The following is an 18,242-nucleotide window of genomic DNA, read 5'->3' as shown; positions in this document are numbered from 1 at the left end:
CACAACTGGTAGAATAGATAAGGGGGAATCAGTGGATGCTGTGTATTTGGATTTTCAAAAAGCTTTTGAAAAAGCCCCACATAAGAGGTTAGTATGCAAAATTAAAGCACATGGGATTGGGGGTAATATACTGGCATGGATTGGGGATTCATTAGCAGACAGGAAACAAAGAGTGGAAATAAATGGATCTTTTTTGTAGTGACGGGGTGTGACTTAATGGAGTCCCGCATGGATCCGAGCTTGGGGCCCCAGCTATTCACAATATAGATCAATGATTTGGATTAGGGAACCAAAACTAATATTTCCAAGTTTGCTGATGACATGAAACTTGGTGGGAAGGTGAGTGATGAGACAGATGTCAAGAGATTTCAGGGTGATTTGAACAAGTTGCGTGAGTGGGCAAATACATGGCAGATGCAGTATGATATGGATAAATATGAATTTATCCACATTGGATGGTTAAACAGAATGGCAGGGTATTATTTAAATGGTGATAGACTGTAAAATATTTACATGCAAAGGGACCTGTGTGGCCTAGTACACCAGTCGCTGAAAGCAAGCATGCAGGTACAGCAAGTAGTTAGGAAGCAAAATGGTATGTTTGCATTCATTGCAAGAGGACTTGAGTACAGGAGAAAGGAAGTCTTAGTGCATCTGTACAGGTCCTTAGTGAGACCACACCTAGAGTATTGTGTGCAGTTGTAGTCTCCGTATCTATGGTAGGATATACTTGTCGCAGAGGGAATGTGATGAAGGTTCACCCGACTGATTCCTGGGATGGCAGAGAAATTGGGTCAACTAGGCCATATTCTCTGTAATCCAGAAGAATGAGAGGGGATCTAATTGAAATGTATAAATCTCTGACTGGGCTATACAGATTGGATGTAGGGATGTAGTTTCCCCTGGCTGAAGGGTCTAGTACAAGGGGTCTGTAATAATTCACTTCCACAGATTTCATTTGCGAATACAAAAATGATTTATTGATAAGAAAACACAACTTCATGGTTGCACCTAGTTCCCTACATGTCTCCTGCCTACGAGAGGGCTTCACCACCTTGGGTGATTACCCACTCTGAGTCCCAGAGTTTCAGGCACTTTTCAGGCACGTTTAGTGGGGTGTTTCTCAGTGCGTGTAGCACTTTTTGGCCTCGGCGAGTCCCTACTTATCTCACTTTCTGCACTGGTAAGCTCAACCTTCATTGACCACTTTCTGAGTCTTTTATTGCCTTTCTTCTGTTGTCTTTCATTGCCCTCTTTCTGGGGTCTTCTATTGTGCACTTTCTGGTATCTTTTATTGCCTCCTCTATGAGGCCTTTGTTGCCTCCTCTTTGTGGTCTTCTGTTGCCTCTTCCTTCCGGTCTTCGCTGCTTATGGATCTTTTTTGAGAGCTCACCTTCATCAGGCGTCTTCTCCAAATTTACTGTCCATAGCCATTTGTTCCTTCTTCTGGGAGCCATTTTAAGTGCATTGTCACTTTAAATGTCTAACCTCTTTCAGGATAACACTGCTCTAAGGCTGTGAATCTTTTTCACTCAGCTGTCAACAGCTGCTGGTTTACTCTCTGTGTTTCTCCCATGCTTTTGGGGTTTTGGCAGGAACCTGGCTGCTCTTTGCTGAACTTGTAAAACTTCTCCTTTTTCTAAGGAAAGGCCATTTCAGTGATCTCTGGAGTTTTATTTATTTTCTTGGCTTGTTGGACAGCCCGTGTTTTCTTTCCCTGAAGGTGCCGATTCTTTGAATGTTTCACTCGCACTTAGCGAGCTGGCATTCTCATGGTCCGGTCGGAGCCATTGATCTTTAAAAAATCTTGTTAAATTTCCTTCTACTTTTAAAAGTTAGAACTTTTCTACCTGACTGAAACGAATCAGTGCAGTGATCCCTGCCATGGAATCCCCATAGGCTCTGCTCTGATCCTGCACAACAAGAGCTTTTTCCACACTTTGAGACACCTTGCTGCAGCTCACTTGGAACAGTTTCTTTTTACTTAAAGCACTGTTTTCTGTGTTCTCTATTTTTAAACTTTGCAGGGCCTCTATTTATTTTAATTTACTTCTATTTTTTAAAACTTAAAGCCACAGTTCTTACTCCGCAGGGTTATCTTATCTTGTTTCTTCTATATGTTTATTTCTAAACTTTTGACTGTACTGGCCAATACAAGTTTGTTCTAAGGCTGTCCCTCAGCCTCTACAGTACCCCGAGCCTCTTGCCCTACCTCCTTGTCTACAATGTAAGTGGAGGTATGTTTTAACATTTTGCCCACCCTTCTTGTCGATTCTGACTCGGGATTTTGCTGTGTTCTCTCCATTACACACGCATCTTGTAACTGCCCCTTTTTTCTGATTCTACATTACTCAGGGTCTGGCAATATCTCAATATCTCAATGGGTCTATTCGCCCAAAGAGAGGCATTATGGTGAATGCTTTTCATTTAAGGCTTTGATTAAAGTAGAATACTCATAGGTGACGGGCCAGAGGGAGTGTCTTGATAATTTTAATCCTTGTCGTCAAATGTAATGATGCACTTTCACAGGCTGCATTTATGAATGCAAGAAGGATTTATTATTATTAATAGTAATAATCATAATAATAACCTTTTATTGTCACAAGTATGAAGTTACTGTGAAAAGTCCCAAGTCGCCACATTCCGGCGCCTGTTCGAGTAAGCTGGTACGGGAATTGAACCCGCACTGCTGGACTTGTTCTGCATCACAAACCAGCTGTCTAGCCCACTGAGCTACACCAGCAGCCTCATGGCTACACTCAGCTCCCTACATGTCTCCTGCCTCAGAAAGTTTTCCACCTCCTGAAGCGATTACTCACTCTGAATCCCAATTCATCCCCCAAGCCAGGTGACCCTTACTCTGCTGTGCTGTCCTTAAAGGGACCGCAAATCATCACAGGGTCACAGTCTCAGGGTACTGGGTAGGCCATTAAGGACTGAGATGAGGAGAAATTTCTTCGCTCAGATGGTGGTGAACTCATTTAATTCACTAAAGGCTTTGGGGGCTAAATTACTGAATATATTTAAGAAGGATAGAGATAGATTTCTAGACCCTAAGGCTGCCAAGGTGTAAGAGGTATGGGGAGAGCGTTGGAGTATGCCGTGGAGATAGAGGATCAGCCATGATCATGTTGTAGGGCGAAGCAGGCACAAAGGGCCAAATAGCCTACTTCTGCTCTATTTTCTATGTTTCTATGATGTGATCAGCCAACATCTAACAAAATCTTTGACACCAAAGGCCCACTCTCTTCTGTATAAGCATGCTCAGCGAACATCATCAGGTTTCTTGACTGCTGTAAGACTCACAGCCGTACTCAATCCCTTTCTCATCCACCAACTAAATACAAAACAATCTCAGCAGAGACCACAGAACAAACTTTGAAAATTCAAAGGGCTGGATTCTCCGATTTGAAGACTAAGTGCTGACGCCGGCATGGGAACAGTGGTGTTTTACGCCCCAAAAAACGGCACAAAAGCTGCATCGATGCTCCATGTGGTGGGGGGCTAGCAGCCGCGCAGGGTAAAGCCCCCGGGGAATTGCCAGGTCCGTGGCCGCGCATGCACATGCCAGTGGCCTGCAGCGGACGTGCTGTCCAACATGGTGCCTGCCGCGGGCAGACTCGGCCTGTCAAAACTACCCCTCTTTGACCATGCTCGCCACCTCCGGACCACCCCCTACCAGTGCCCCCAGTCCACGCCAAAGCCCCCCTGCCAGCGGAACAGTCCGTCCCGTCCCCCCCCTCCCCCCCCGACTGTGGCGACGCTGGACTCAGTCCGCAGTCGCCATGCCGGGTTCACGAAAATGAAAAGTGTTCCACGCCGTCGGGAACTCGGCCCATCAGAGGCGGACCATCGGGGAGGGCCTCAGGTGATGTCCTTAGGCCGTCCCGCCGGCGTGCAGGGTACTTGTAGAGTACGCCGTTATTGAAGGGGCGGAGCATTGCAAAAGCTGCGCCGCCCCCGATTTCGGTGCAAACGGAGATTCTCCGGCCAATCGCCGAATGCCCAATCTTTACAATTTAAGATTAAACTGGGCATTGCAGATGCACAATGAATTCCTTAGAAATTATGTTCTTTCAGTTATTTTTGTTTTCATAAATGTCTATGTTTGTTGTTGTATCATTGACCAATGACATTTTCCTTTTCCCGAGATTGCGGTTTTAGTAAATCAGAGTTTAGTTTTTGAATGATGAAGTCACTTCGTCTTCTTCCAAGGCCATCGTAATTATTGCTCATTCTCATTTGTCCTTCAGAAAGCCATGGTGAGCCACCTTCTTGAAGCGCTGCAGTCCACCTGGTGTTGGCACACCGGCAGCGCTGTGGCAAGCGAGGACGAGGATTTTGATGCAGTGACAGTGAGCGAACAGTGACATAGGTGGGATCGTCTGGTGCCACCAAAGTCACTGCACTTTTGATTGGCACGCCCCACCTACTGCGGGAAACCAGCCACAGTAGGGGCAGAAAACTTGCCCATAGTGCCAAGCCAGGATTTCACGTGTCTTGGAGGGGAGCTTGCAGGAGGTGGAGTTCCAATGCGTACGCTCCACTTCACTTTCCACATAGCACAGGTGACATTTGCAATGCACTATTGAAGGAGCCTTGGTGAGTTGTTGCAGTGGTGATGTACCACTGCTGCCACTGCGCATTAGCGATGGAGGAAATTAATGTTTAATGAATGGATGGGATACCAATCAAGCAGGCTAATTTGTCCTGTATTTAGTCAGATCACCATGCACGGTATAAGTGAGTTCAATATAATTCCTGAAGAGTCGTATGGACTTGAAATTTTAACCCTGTTTTTCAATAAGTGGGGTTACTGGGTTATGGGGATAGGGTGGAGGTGTGGGCTTGGGTGGGTAGGGTGCTCTTTCCAAGGGCCGGTGCAGACTTGATGGGCCAAATGGCCTCCTTCAGCACTGTAAATTCTATGATTCTATGATTCTCACCAAATCTGCTGCCAGACCTGCTGAGCTTTTCCAGGATTTTCTGTTTTTCTATCCAATAGAAATGGGCTGAGGTCCATGGGCCACTAAGGCTGGTGACATAATCCAATCGTTAGGTTTCAATCTCCTCCCATGAACATCGGTCATCAGTTATTCTCCCATTCCTTCAATTGGAGTCATCTTGAGGATGCAAAGAACATAGTTGAGAAAATCTAACTCTAAACGTATCATTGTTCAGCCAGACAACACTCTGCAGTTTAACAAAGCCATTGTTCAGAGAAACAGATAGAAGTCACAAAACATAGAACATAGAACATTACAGCGCAGTACAGGCCCTTCGGCCCTCGATGTTGCGCCGACCTGTGAAACCACTCTAAAGCCCATCTACACTAATCCCTTATCGTCCATATGTCTATCCAATGACCATTTGAATACCCTTAGTGTTGGCGAGTCCACTACTGTTGCAGGCAGGGCATTCCACACCCTTACTACTCTCTGAGTAAATAACCTACCTCTGACATCTGTCTTATATCTATCTCCCCTCAATTTAAAGCTATGTCCCCTCGTGCTAGACATCACCATCCAAGGAAAAAGGCTCTCACTGTCCACCCTATCCAATCCTCTGATCATCTTGTATGCCTCAATTAAGTCACCTCTTAACCTTCTTCTCTCTAACGAAAACAGCCTCAAGTCCCTCAGCCTTTCCTCAGAAGATTTTCCCTCCAGACCAGGCAACATTCTGTTAAATCTCCTCTGCACCCTTTCCAATGCTTCCACGTCCTTCCTATAATGCGGTGACCAGAATTGCACGCAATACTCCAAATGCGACCGCACCAGAGTTTTGTACAGCTGCAACATGACCTCATGGCTCCGAAACTCAATCCCTCAACCAATAAAAGCTAACACACCGTACGCCTTCTTAACACCCCTCTCAACCTGAGTGGCAACTTTCAGGCATCTATGTACATGGACACCGAGATCTCTCTGCTCATCCACACTGCCAAGAATCTTACCATTAGCCCAGTACTCTGTCTTCCTGACAGAAGCTGGTCATTTGGCCCAGCCAGTTTGTGTCAGCATTGGCTCCCCAGGCGAGCAAATAGTCCTAACTGCATTTCCTTTCTCATATCTCTGTATCCCTCTTTCCTTTATCTGGCTCTACAATCTGATCTTGAATGCTGACACTGCAGTGAGTTAATGTACAGAAATGGAGATAATGACAAGGTGTGAGTAACCACAATGAAACACCATATTTTCTGTAACGTTGAGTTTTCAAACAAATGTGTTAAATTCCTGTAACGTATGGCTGAGCCAAAACAGATAAAATAGCAGTTTCAGTCAAGTGTGATGATACTGCCTCAATATGATGAGTCAGACATTTCTCATTTGCAAAACAAATACAGCACTATGTACAATCACATGGGTACAAAACGTGATCAAATGTTCCACACATCGGGTGGAATTGTAAGCCCTCTCCCAAAGCCAGTTTGGTGGAGTGGGGTGCGGGGTGGCGGGGGTCATTTAATCAGCTGGGAGGGTGAGAACTATGGTAGCGTGGCGCCTTAAACAGGCAATCCTTCACGGGCCACATGACCCACTCGGAAAAAATGGGGATGGAGCACGTGAACCTGAGTCTATTGAGTGCCAGGGCACGGTCTGAGATAGCTGGGTATCTTCAGAGTAAGTCTGGGAGTCTAGGGAACAAGACCTGTCTTAGAGTTGTGTTGATCTGTAATATAAAAGTTCTTCATTTCTTAATAAATCCCTGTTGTAATTTAACACTGTCTCGTCGCTTACCTCACACTCCAACATTGGCGATGAGAATAAATCAATCCAAAGAAAAGTTGTTGATTTTTGAAAGGGGAGGGGAAGGGTGGCCTTATGGTGACCCCCCATGGGACAGGGATAATGTCCAGATACGGACCGTCATTGCTGCAGCTTGCAAGTAAGGCAACCATATTGCTGTACCCCACTGACTACCCATCGTGGACTCTGGTCCTGCAGAGTGGCACCGGCTGTATGGGTGCCCCCACCCCTGGACCTCATCCCCACACTTCCCACCCCAGCCTCCACCTAATTACGACCACCCAGACCCCAGCCCCTACCACCCCGCCCTGCACCCCAGTCCCCACCATACCACCCTCGCACCCCACTCTTCCCAATAGGACATAGAACATAGAAAATACAGCACAGGACAGGCCCTTCGGCCCACGATGTTGTGCCGAACCTTTGTCCTAGATTAATCATAGATTATCATTGAATTTACAGTGCAGAAGGAGGCCACCCGGCCCCCCGAGTCCGCACCGGCTCCCGGAAAGAGCACCCCACCCAAACCCAACACCTCCACCCAACACCAAGGACAATTTTGGACATTAAGGGCAATTTATCATTGGCCAATTCACCTAACCTGCACATCTTTGGACTGTGGGAGGAAACCGGAGCACCTGGAGGAAACCCACGCAAACACGGGGAGGACGTGCAGACTCCGCACAGACAGTGACCCAAGCCGGAATCGAACCTGGGACCCTGGAGCTGTGAAGCATTGTGCTATCCACAATGCTACCGTGCTGCCCTTAAGAACAAATTAATCTACACTATATCATTTTACCGTAATCCATGTACCTATCCAATAGCTGCTTGAAGGTCCCTAATGTTTCCGACTCAACTACTTCCACAGGCAGTGCATTCCATGCCCCCACTACACTCTGGGTAAAGAACCTACCTCTGACATCCCTCCTATATCTTCCACCTTTCACCTTAAATTTATGTCCCCTTGTAATGGTTTGTTCCACCCGGGGAAAAAGTCTCTGACTGTTTACTCTATCTATTCCCCTGATCATCTTATAAACCTCTATCAAGTCGCCCCTCATCCTTCTCCGTTCTAATGAGAAAAGGCCTAGCACCCTCAACCTTTCCTCATAAGACCTACTCTCCATTCCAGGCAACATCTTGGTAAATCTTCTTTGCACCTTTTCCAAAGCTTCCACATCCTTCCTAAAATGAGGCGACCAGAACTGTACACAGTACTCCAAATGTGGCCTTACCAAAGTTTTGTACAGCTGCATCATCACCTCACGGCTCTTAAATTCAATCCCTCTGTTAATGAACGCGAGCACACCATAGGCCTTCTTCACAGCTCTATCCACTTGAGTGGCAACTTTCAAAGATGTATGAACATAGACCCCAAGATCTCTCTGCTCCTCCACATTGCCAAGAACTCTACCGTTAACCCTGTATTCCACATTGATATTTGTCCTTCCAAAATGGACAACCTCACACTTTTCAGGGTTAAACTCCATCTGCCACTTCTCAGCCCAGCTCTGCATCCTATCTATGTCTCTTTGCAGCCGACAACAGCCCTCCTCACTATCCACAACTCCACCAATCTTCGTATCGTCTGCAAATTTACTGACCCACCCTTCAACTCCCTCATCCAAGTCATTAATGAAAATTACAAACAGCAGAGGACCCAGAACTGATCCCTGCGGTACGCCACTGGTAACTGGGATCCAGGCTGAATATTTACCATCCACCACCACTCTCTGACTTCTATCGGTTAGCCAGTTCGTTATCCAACTGGCCAAATTTCCCACTATCCCATGCCTCCTTACTTTCTGCATAAGCCTACCATGGGGAACCTTATCAAATGCCTTACTAAAATCCATGTACACTACATCCACTGCTTTACCTTCATCCACATGCTTGGTCACCTCCTCAAAGAATTCAATAAGACTTGTAAGGCAAGACCTACCCCTCACAAATCCGTGCTGACTATCCCTAATCAAGCAGTGTCTTTCCAGATGCTCAGAAATCCTATCCTTCAGTACCCTTTCCATTACTTTGCCTACCACCGAAGTAAGACTAACTAGCCTGTAATTCCCAGGGTTATCCCTAGTCCCTTTTTTGAACAGGGGCACGACATTCGCCACTCTCCAATCCCCTGGTACCACCCCTGTTGACAGTGAGGACGAAAAGATCATTGCCAACGGCTCTGCAATTTCACCTCTTGCTTCCCATAGAATCCTTGGATATATCCCGTCAGGCCCGGGGACTTGTCTATCCTCAAGTTTTTCAAAATGCCCAACACATCTTCCTTCCTAACAAGTATTTCCTCGAGCTTACCAATCTGTTTCACACTGTCCTCCCCAACAATATCGCCCCTCTCATTTGTAAATACAGAAGAAAAGTACTCGTTCAAGACCTCTCCTATCTCTTCAGACTCAATACACAATCTCCCGCTACTGTCCTTGATCGGACCTACCCTCGCTCTAGTCATTCTCATATTTCTCACATATGTGTAAAAGGCCTTGGGGTTTTCCTTGATCCTACCCGCCAAAGATTGTTCATGCCCTCTCTTAGCTCTCCTAATCCCTTTCTTCAGTTCCCTCCTGGCTATCTTGTATCCCTCCAATGCCCTGTCTGAACCTTGTTTCCTCAGCCTTACATAAGTCTCCTTTTTCCTCTTAACAAGACATTCAACCTCTCTTGTCAACCATGGTTCCCTCACTCGACCATCTCTTCCCTGCCTGACAGGGACATACATATCAAGGACACGTAGCACCTGTTCCTTGAACAAGTTCCACATTTCACTTGTGTCCTTCCCTGACAGCCTATGTTCCAAACTTATGCACTTCAATTCTTGTCTGACAACATCGTATTTACCCTTTCCCCAATTGTAAACCTTGCCCTGTTGCACGTACCTATCCCTCTCCATTACTAAAGTGAAAGTCACAGAATTGTGGTCACTATCTCCAAAATGCTCCCCCACTAACAAATCTATCACTTGCCCTGGTTCATTACCCAGTACTAAATCCAATATTGCCCCTCCTCTGGTCGGACAATCTACATACTGTGATGGAAAAGCTTCCTGGACACACTGCATAAACACCACCCCATCCAAACTATTTGATCTAAAGAGTTTCCACTCAATATTTGGGAAGTTAAAGTCGCCCATGACTACTACCCTATGACTTCTGCACCTTTCCAAAATCTGTTTCCCAATCTGTTCCTCCACATCTCTGCTACTATTGGGGGGCCTATAGAAAACTCCTAACAAGGTGACTGCTCCTTTCCTATTTCTGACTTCAACCCATGCTACCTCAGTTGACAGATCCTCCTCGAATTGCCTTTCTGAAGCTGTTATATTATCTCTAATTAACAATGCCACTCCCCCCCCCCCCCCCACCTCTTTTACCACCCTCCCTAATCTTATTGAAACATCTATAACCAGGGACCTCCAACAACCATTTCTGCCCCTCTTCTATCCAAGTTTCCGTGATGGCCACCACATCGTAGTCCCAAGTACCGATCCATGCCTTAAGTTCACCCACCTTATTCCTGATGCTTCTTGCGTTGAAGTATACACACTTCAACCCATCTCCGTGCCTGCAAGTACTCTCCTTTGTCAGTGTTCCCTTCCCCACTCCCTCACTACATGCTTTGGCGTCCTGAATATCGGCTGCCTTAGTTGCTGGACTACAAATCCGGTTCCCATTCCCCTGCCAAATTAGTTTAAACCCTCCCGAAGAGTACTAGAAAACCTCCCTCCCAGGATATTGGTGCCCCTCTGGTTCAGATGCAACCCGTCCTGCTTGTACAGGTCCCACCTTCCCCAGAATGTGCTCCAATTATCCAAATACCTGAAGCCCTCCCTCCTCCACCATTCCTGCAGCCACGTGTTCAACTGCACTCTCTCCCTATTCCTAGCCTCGCTATCACGTGGCACCGGCAACAAACCAGAGATGACAACTCTGTCTGTCCTGGCTTTTAACTTCCAGCCTAACTCCCTAAACTTGTTTATTACCTCCACACCCCTTTTCCTACCTATGTCGTTCTGGCATACGACTTCTGGCTGCTCCCCCTCCCCCTTAAGGATCCGAGACATCCCTGGCCCTGGCACCCAGGAGGCAACATACCTTCCGGGAGTCTCGCTCACGACCACAGAATCTCCTATCTATTCCCCTAACCATTGAATCTCCTACAACTATTGCTTTTCTATTCTCCCCCCTTCCCTTCTGAGCCCCAGAGCCAGACTCAGTGCCAGAGACCTGGCCGCTAGGGCCTTCCCCCGGTAGGTCATCCCCCCCAACAGCATCCAAAACGGTATACTTGTTTTGAAGGGGAACGGCCACGAGGGATCCCTGCACTGTCTGCCTGTTTGTTTTTTTCCCCCTGACTGTAACCCAGCTATTCTTGTCCTGTACCTTGGGTGTGGTTACCTCCTTGTAACTCTCCTCAATCACCCCCTCTGCCTCCCAGATGATCCGAAGTTCATCCAGCTTCAGCTCCAGTTCCCTAACACGGTCTTTGAGGAGCTGAAGTTGGGTGCACTTCCCGCAGGTATAGTCAGCGGGGACACCGGTGGTATCCCTCACCACCCACATCCTACAGGAGGAGCTACACTTTCTGTAAACTCCTGGCTCTCTTCTCACTCTTTGCGGAAATGTCGGAAACAAAATGAAAGCAGCACCTTACTCCCTCCTCACCTAACTCCCTCGGTCACCAAACTCTCACTATCGCACTCAAATGCACCAAATTCAGCACTCCCTCGGTCACCAAACTCTCACTATCGCACTCAAATGCACCAAATTCAGCACTCCCTCGGTCACCAAACTCTCACTATCGCACTCAAATGCACCAAATTCAGCACTCAGTGCAAACAAAGTCTGCACTGTAGGGGATCACTTTTATACTGTGAATCTAGCCTCTGAAAACTGACCTAATCCAATTAACTAATTAACAAGCTCCAGCTGCAAGTGCCTACAAGTAGAAGCCGGTTTAAAGCTTATTGAAAATTCACCTTCTTCTAAACCAAACAGCAACTTTTAAGTTAATTAACTAAATAAAAGAAAGACTAAACTTTACACAAAAATGAAGCCTTATACTCCCTCGGTCACCAAACTCTTACTATAGCACACAAAAAGCACCAAATTCAGCACTCAGTGCAATACACCACGCAGGTAGCCCACCCAGGGGCAACGGCCACAGTAGCCTCTACGGGAGGGCTGGACACCTGCCGCGGAGCGTATCGCTGCCACGGGCAGCGCCAACCAACGGTACCCCCGGCAGCAGGGACGGGCGCCAAGGCCGGTGGTCCCCATGATTCTGGCCTATGATGGGGCCAGGGTGCAGAGAGGAGAGGATGGGGAAATGCAGGGAAGAGCCCGCAATGCCAATCGGCCCCACCGTGTAGCCCATTGGACCTGGTTGGGTACGGGGGGTATGCACCACGCTAACATGTTGGCCTTTCACCCCCTTCAGACAATGGATATTGGAATTCAACCAGCAATGATGACCTTCCTCCTAGTTCCTGCAGCCCTGTGGGATGCACTGCGGCAGAACGAGCTGGAGCTGCTCGAGGAGGAGGAAGGTGCAGCAGGGGAACAGGAGGCAGCAGCTCAGAAGCGAGAACCAGTCACCCAACAGGGTGAGGTGCAAAGGAGGTGCCACATGAGGCCTCGTGTGTACTGACAGCACTTGTCATTTGGGGACCCGCCGAACGGGGCATGCCGTCTAAGACTTCGGTTGAACATGGGAACAGGGCGACTTATCTGCCAGACCATGGCATACCTGGTACTGTGGGGGTATGGGGGCAGGAACTCACTCCTGATGGCCGTCAAAGTGACAGACGCTCTGAAATTCTATGCAACGGGGTCCTTATAGGCGCCGAGAGGGGACCTGCCAGGGATCTCACAAAGATCGGTGCACAGTTGCATTTGTACCATCAGGGAGGCCCTATATGCCCATTTGCACATTACATACATTTCAATATGAACCGAGCCCACCAGGGTGTTCAGATAGCAGGGTTCGCCACCACCGCGAGATGCCCCGGGTCCAGGGGGTGATCAACGGGATGTACGTCCCCTACAAGCACCTGCAGATGACAGGCCGCTCTACACAAACCGAAAAGGATTCCACTCGATGAACGTGCAGCTGACATGTGACCATCAGAAGTGCATCATACATCGTGGATCCGATACCCAGGCAATGTGCACGGCGCCTTTATCCTGACACACTTGATGATTCCCGGCCTCTTCGTGACGCCCCCCCTCCAGCTGGTTGGTTGGCTCCTGGGCGACAGGTGTTATCCATTGCACTCGTGGCTGACGACACTTATCCAGAGACCACACACCGATGCAGAGACCCATTACGATGATGCCCGTGCAGCAACCAGGGACGTGATCGAGTGGTTCTTTGGCAGCCTGGAGATGCAGTTCAGGTGCCTGGATCGCGCTGGACGGGCACTCCAGTATGATGCTGAGTGGGCCGCCCGCATCATGGCGGTCTGCTGCGTCCTTCACAACATCGCGCAGCAGAGGGGCGACGTGCTGGACGAGGATGATGCACGCGGCAGTCCTCATCCGACGAGAAGGATGCGGAGGAGGGCGAGGATGGGCAGGACAATTGGCCCAGGCAGACACGGGAGGCCGCACGACATGTACTCCAGGCCCAAATCGCACGGGACACCCTGATCACCAACAGGTTCACTGACTGGGTGGGGAGAGGGGGGGTGGGGAATGCCAGGGGCACGAACACCACATTCCACCCCCATACGACCCCCTCCACAAACTCCATCCCTCTCACCTGCAACCTCCTCCTTGATACATACCTGCCGCACTACGGGAATGTGGGCCCTGGGTTGGTTTTAACAGTGATCTGGTCCATGGGATGGAGTATGATGATAACCGCAATGCAATGAGCTCTAGTGCTCTGCATCGTTCGGCAACGTCTGACTCCTGCCCAAGGTAGCACTTCCCACCGCCCACTTGGGTGATCCCTGCAAGCGAGCTGGCCATTACATCACACGGTCCCATTGGATCCCTGGCGTGGCGGAGGTGGGGATGGTGGGGGGGGGGGGGGTAGGCGAGCCCACCCACAACGTCGGTGCTGTCTCACTGGCCAACCCAGACGAGCCCACTCCTCACACCCTTCTGACAGAGCAGCGAAGAAGGTTGTAACAGTGTGAACAGGTGTTTAATAGGAACAAATATATACCGAGTCGGCTCTACCCCCTATCACTAAACTGTGCCCTGCACCCGTGCCAGCCTTCCGGCCTTACAGGACCTAACACTACGTCTAGGTGGGTCCCCTGATGGTACAGCAGGAGTGGAGGTGGCCTACAGCGATTCCCACCCTCCGACCTTGGTGGTCGTCTTCTGGGGTGACAGGGCCTGCTGTTTTGGTGTCCCAGGTGGTGTGATGCCTCCCTGTTCTGCCACTGCCCACCAGATGCGGCAGGGACCAGATGGTGGGGGGAGTCTGAGGTGCTGCGGTGTTCCTGCACCTCCCCTTTGGGCACGTGCCCCATCACCTCCTCCTCACTTGGGCTGCCCAATAGCCCCGGGCTACTCCATTGGATGGGGCGTGCTTGGAGCTAACCCCTGAGGCTCGCCCATCCCCTGGTGCTGCCAGTCCTGGAGGCCCACTCTCGTCTCGGCCAGGGTCTGCAAACTTGCGGCCATGGAGCACAGGGAGTGGACCATCTCCATCTGGGCCTGTGCCACATCACGCTGCGACTGTGCCACCACCTTCTGGGTGTGTGCCACATCAGCCAGTGACTGCGCCATCTCCCTCTGGAACTGGGCCACATCCCTGTGCATCTGTGCCACATTGGCCAGTGCCTGGGGAATGCCGCCAATGCTCTCAGCTATGGCCCGCTGTGACTGAACTATGCTCAGTAGTGCCGCTGCGATGTCCAAGTGGCTCCGTCACATGGCTGTCTGTGAGAGGGCAGCCCTGTCCTGGCAGTGGCCATTGTCTGCACAGATAACCCCAGGCCTAGGACATGCTGATCCATTGCCAAAACACCCCCCCCCCCCCTCAAAGCCTCCACCGCGGACGCCACCCGTGCACTGTTGGCCTGGGTATCATGCATTGTCGGCACCATCTCCTGCTCCTGCACCCGGTTGGACTACTCCAACTGCGTCTGCAGATGCTGGATGCTCGCCGACACCCCCTCATGTAGTCTCTGCGCTATAAATGGGACTGTCAGTTGCAGAAGCCCGAAACCTGTCCGGACGACAGCTAGGACCTCGTGTCGGCCAGCCCTCTGACCCTCCACCTGCTCTGGAGTTCCTACCTCCACCTGCTGTACCGGAGCATGTATATGATGCGCATTAGATAGTGCTCCAGGAGCCTCTTCAGTACAGTGTGCAGCCAAGGTGAGTGTCTCTGGAATGGTGGAGGTTCTTGGAGACAGCTGAGCTGGGAAAAAAAAGTGTCACCCCGGACTCGAGCTCCCGTCGATGCCGACATCATCCTCATCGCTAATGGGGGTGGTATGGGGTGTCCATGCCATGGGGAACCACAGCTCAGCAGGGTTTCACTTCCTAGCCCGATGCCACCCTCCACCCTGGCCCTTTCTTCAGGCCTTTTGGCCATATCCAGTGCCCTTGGCTCTGCTGACATGAGGGGCTGCAGGTCCGGCGGTCCCCTCCTGTCTTCCCCTGTTCCCAGCAGTTATGGCGGGGTTGAAACAGAAAATGCATAGTGCTATAGGTGCCGGCATGTGGTGCAGGGTGGGAGTCCGACCGCCCTCAGGGTGGGGTTTCAGGTGTGTGGGACAGGGATTGGTGCCAGGGGTACAGTGCTGCCTTCTCATCCTGGCCGCCTTGAGGAGGTTGTGCAGTTTCTTCCTGCTGACCACCTCTGCCACCTTTGTCTAGGCATGGCAAAAGGCGTCGGCTGACAGCCTCCTTCCCGGGTCAGGGTACACAGTCTCCCGCCTCTCCTTCATGCCGTCTAGCAAGGCCTCGAGTTCGGCATCCATGAAAAGGGATGTTATGTTCCTTGTTTTGTTCTCCAAGATAGCCAAAGATGTCGTGTTGACAAAGAACTTAAAACTAATTGTTGAAATCAAAACTAATTTATTTTACACTACTTAACTTGATTTGGTTCGCACACTCTACTGAGCAATAGTTAACAAATAATAGTATCTGTGATACAGTAATTAATAATCTCTCTAATATATAAACTACACTCTAACTCAACTTCACACTATCCTTCTACATCGACTTCTCCAACAGCTTCTTCCAGCATGCCGAGAGACGCAGCCTTTTATAAGACTACTCAATGATGCCATCTAGTATTGATATAAATGAACATCATCTTGTTAAACCCTTTACTCTCCTTAGATTATATATATCATTACAAGGGGCACTACTCTCCTTGCTGCCATCTTGTTGGTTGGGATGGTGTGTGTAGGGAGTGAAGTGTGTTTATGCATTTGCAGCTTGTCAGCCTCCTGTGTGTCAATCCCGAATCAGGCGAATCCCGCACTATTTCCTATTGGAATTGATTGTGTTCCACGAGGCGCGGTGCTAGCTCCTCAAAGGCCATTGCATTGGTCCGGTTGCGGCACCAGTTATGCTGTCAAAGAAGTCCACAAGTCCTGTCCTGGCGGCGACAATTTGTCTCAGGAACGGAAAATCCAGCCCTATATTATTTAGAGGCAATGGATACTGAAATTCTCTGGGCCCAAACAATATTCCAGCAATAGTTCTGAAGACCTCTGATTCAGAACTTACCGTGCCCCTAGCGAAACTCTTCCAGTAGGGCTACAACACTGGCAACTACCTGGCCAGGGTGAGCAGGCAGAACTGTGCCCCTGGCACAAACCCACGACCCACACACCGTAACCTCCCAGCCCTTCCCCGCTCCCCCACCACCCCCAGCCCCCCAGTTCCCCCCACACCCGTGCCACCCAGAGGGTGACTGAACTCCCACCCTGCACCACCTGCCAGCACTCATACCAATGCCAAGACAAGGTGCCCTGGTCACGAAGGCCATCAGCTACCCACCCCGTGTGCTGCAGGCGCCTGACTGTCTAACGCTGTGCATTTTCTGACCCCCCTCCATGCCCCCAGGAGAAGGCGGCCCACAACGAAGACCGGAAGGGGACGCATGGGCCTGCGGTTCCTCACCGCAGGGGAGCAGTGGGCACTGGATCTGATCGGTGGGCCCAGAGAGAGGGCAGTCACCGAGGCAGAGGTCGGCATTGGACGAACAAGTGAGACCCCGCTGAGTTGTCCTCATGGCACGTGACCCGCCACCCCCACCACCACCCGCGCACCCCCTCCTCCACCAGCACCACCTCATCCCACCCCCACCCCCTCCTCCACAGCTGTCTCCAACACCCTCCACCATCCAGAGACACTCACCTCAGTTGGGCATGTTAGTGAAGAGGCTCCTGGGGCACTATCTGGTACGCACCACACATATGCAGTGCACTGCAAGTGGAAGTAGGAACCCCCAATGGGGAGGAGGATCAGACGGTGGCTCGACCCCAGGGTGTACCTGCCGTCCAGATGGGTTTCGGGCTTCTGGAAAGGCCGGTCCCATTATAATGGAGATGCAGTCGCAGAGCCAGGGACTACATGAGAGGGTGTCAGCGAGCATCCAGCACGCATTGGAGGCCTTGGTGGTGAAGGTCTCGACCATGGGGCACTCTGAGCATGCGGTGGCTGAGGCCCAGGACAGGGCTGCCCTATCATAGGTAGGCATGTACCAGTGCCACCTGGACTTTGCAATGGCACTCCAGAGCATGGCCCAGTCGCAGCGGGCCATGGCTGAGTGTGTCAGCGGCATTGCCTGGGTGCTGGCTCATGTGGCACAGACGCAGAGGGAGGTAGCTCAGTCACTGGCTGTTGTGGCTCCGACCCAGAAGGTGACGGCACAACCCCAGTAAGAGGTGGTCCACTACCTGTGCCCCATGGCCGCGAGTATCAAGATGCTGGTCGGGACAGGGCAGACCTCCCGGACTGGCAGCGCCAGTGGCAGGGGAGCCTCAGGGGTTAGCTCCGCTCACACTCCTGTCCCATGCAGAAGCCCGGGGCCATCGGGCACTCCGAGGGAGGAGGAGGTGATGAAGCCCATGCCAGTGATTCTCGCAGGGGAAGTGCCGCAACACCGCAGGACTCCCACACCCACCTGTGCAATGCATTTTGGAAGATCCAATTCAAGAATGGACTATACGGTCAATGGAAAAGTCGTGGGGAAAATTGATGTACAGAGAGATCTGGGAGTTCAGGTCCATTGTACCCTGAAGGTGGCAACGCAGGGTGACAGAGTGGTCAAGAAGGCACACAGAATGCTTGCCTTCATCGGACGGGGTATTGAGTACAAGAGTCGGCAGGTCATGTTACAGTTGTATAGGACTTTGGTTAGGCCACATTTGGAATACTGCATGCAGTTCTGGTGGCCACATTACCAGAGGATGTGGATGCTTTAGAGAGGGTGCAGAGGAGGTTCACCAGGATGTTGCCTGGTATGGAGGGTGCTAGCTATGATGAAAGGTTGAGT

Source organism: Scyliorhinus torazame, chromosome 14 (genome assembly GCF_047496885.1).
Source record: "Scyliorhinus torazame isolate Kashiwa2021f chromosome 14, sScyTor2.1, whole genome shotgun sequence".
NCBI lineage: Eukaryota > Metazoa > Chordata > Chondrichthyes > Carcharhiniformes > Scyliorhinidae > Scyliorhinus > Scyliorhinus torazame.
The sequence above is the reverse complement of the archived record's forward strand: the minus strand, read 5'-3'. Positions refer to the sequence as shown.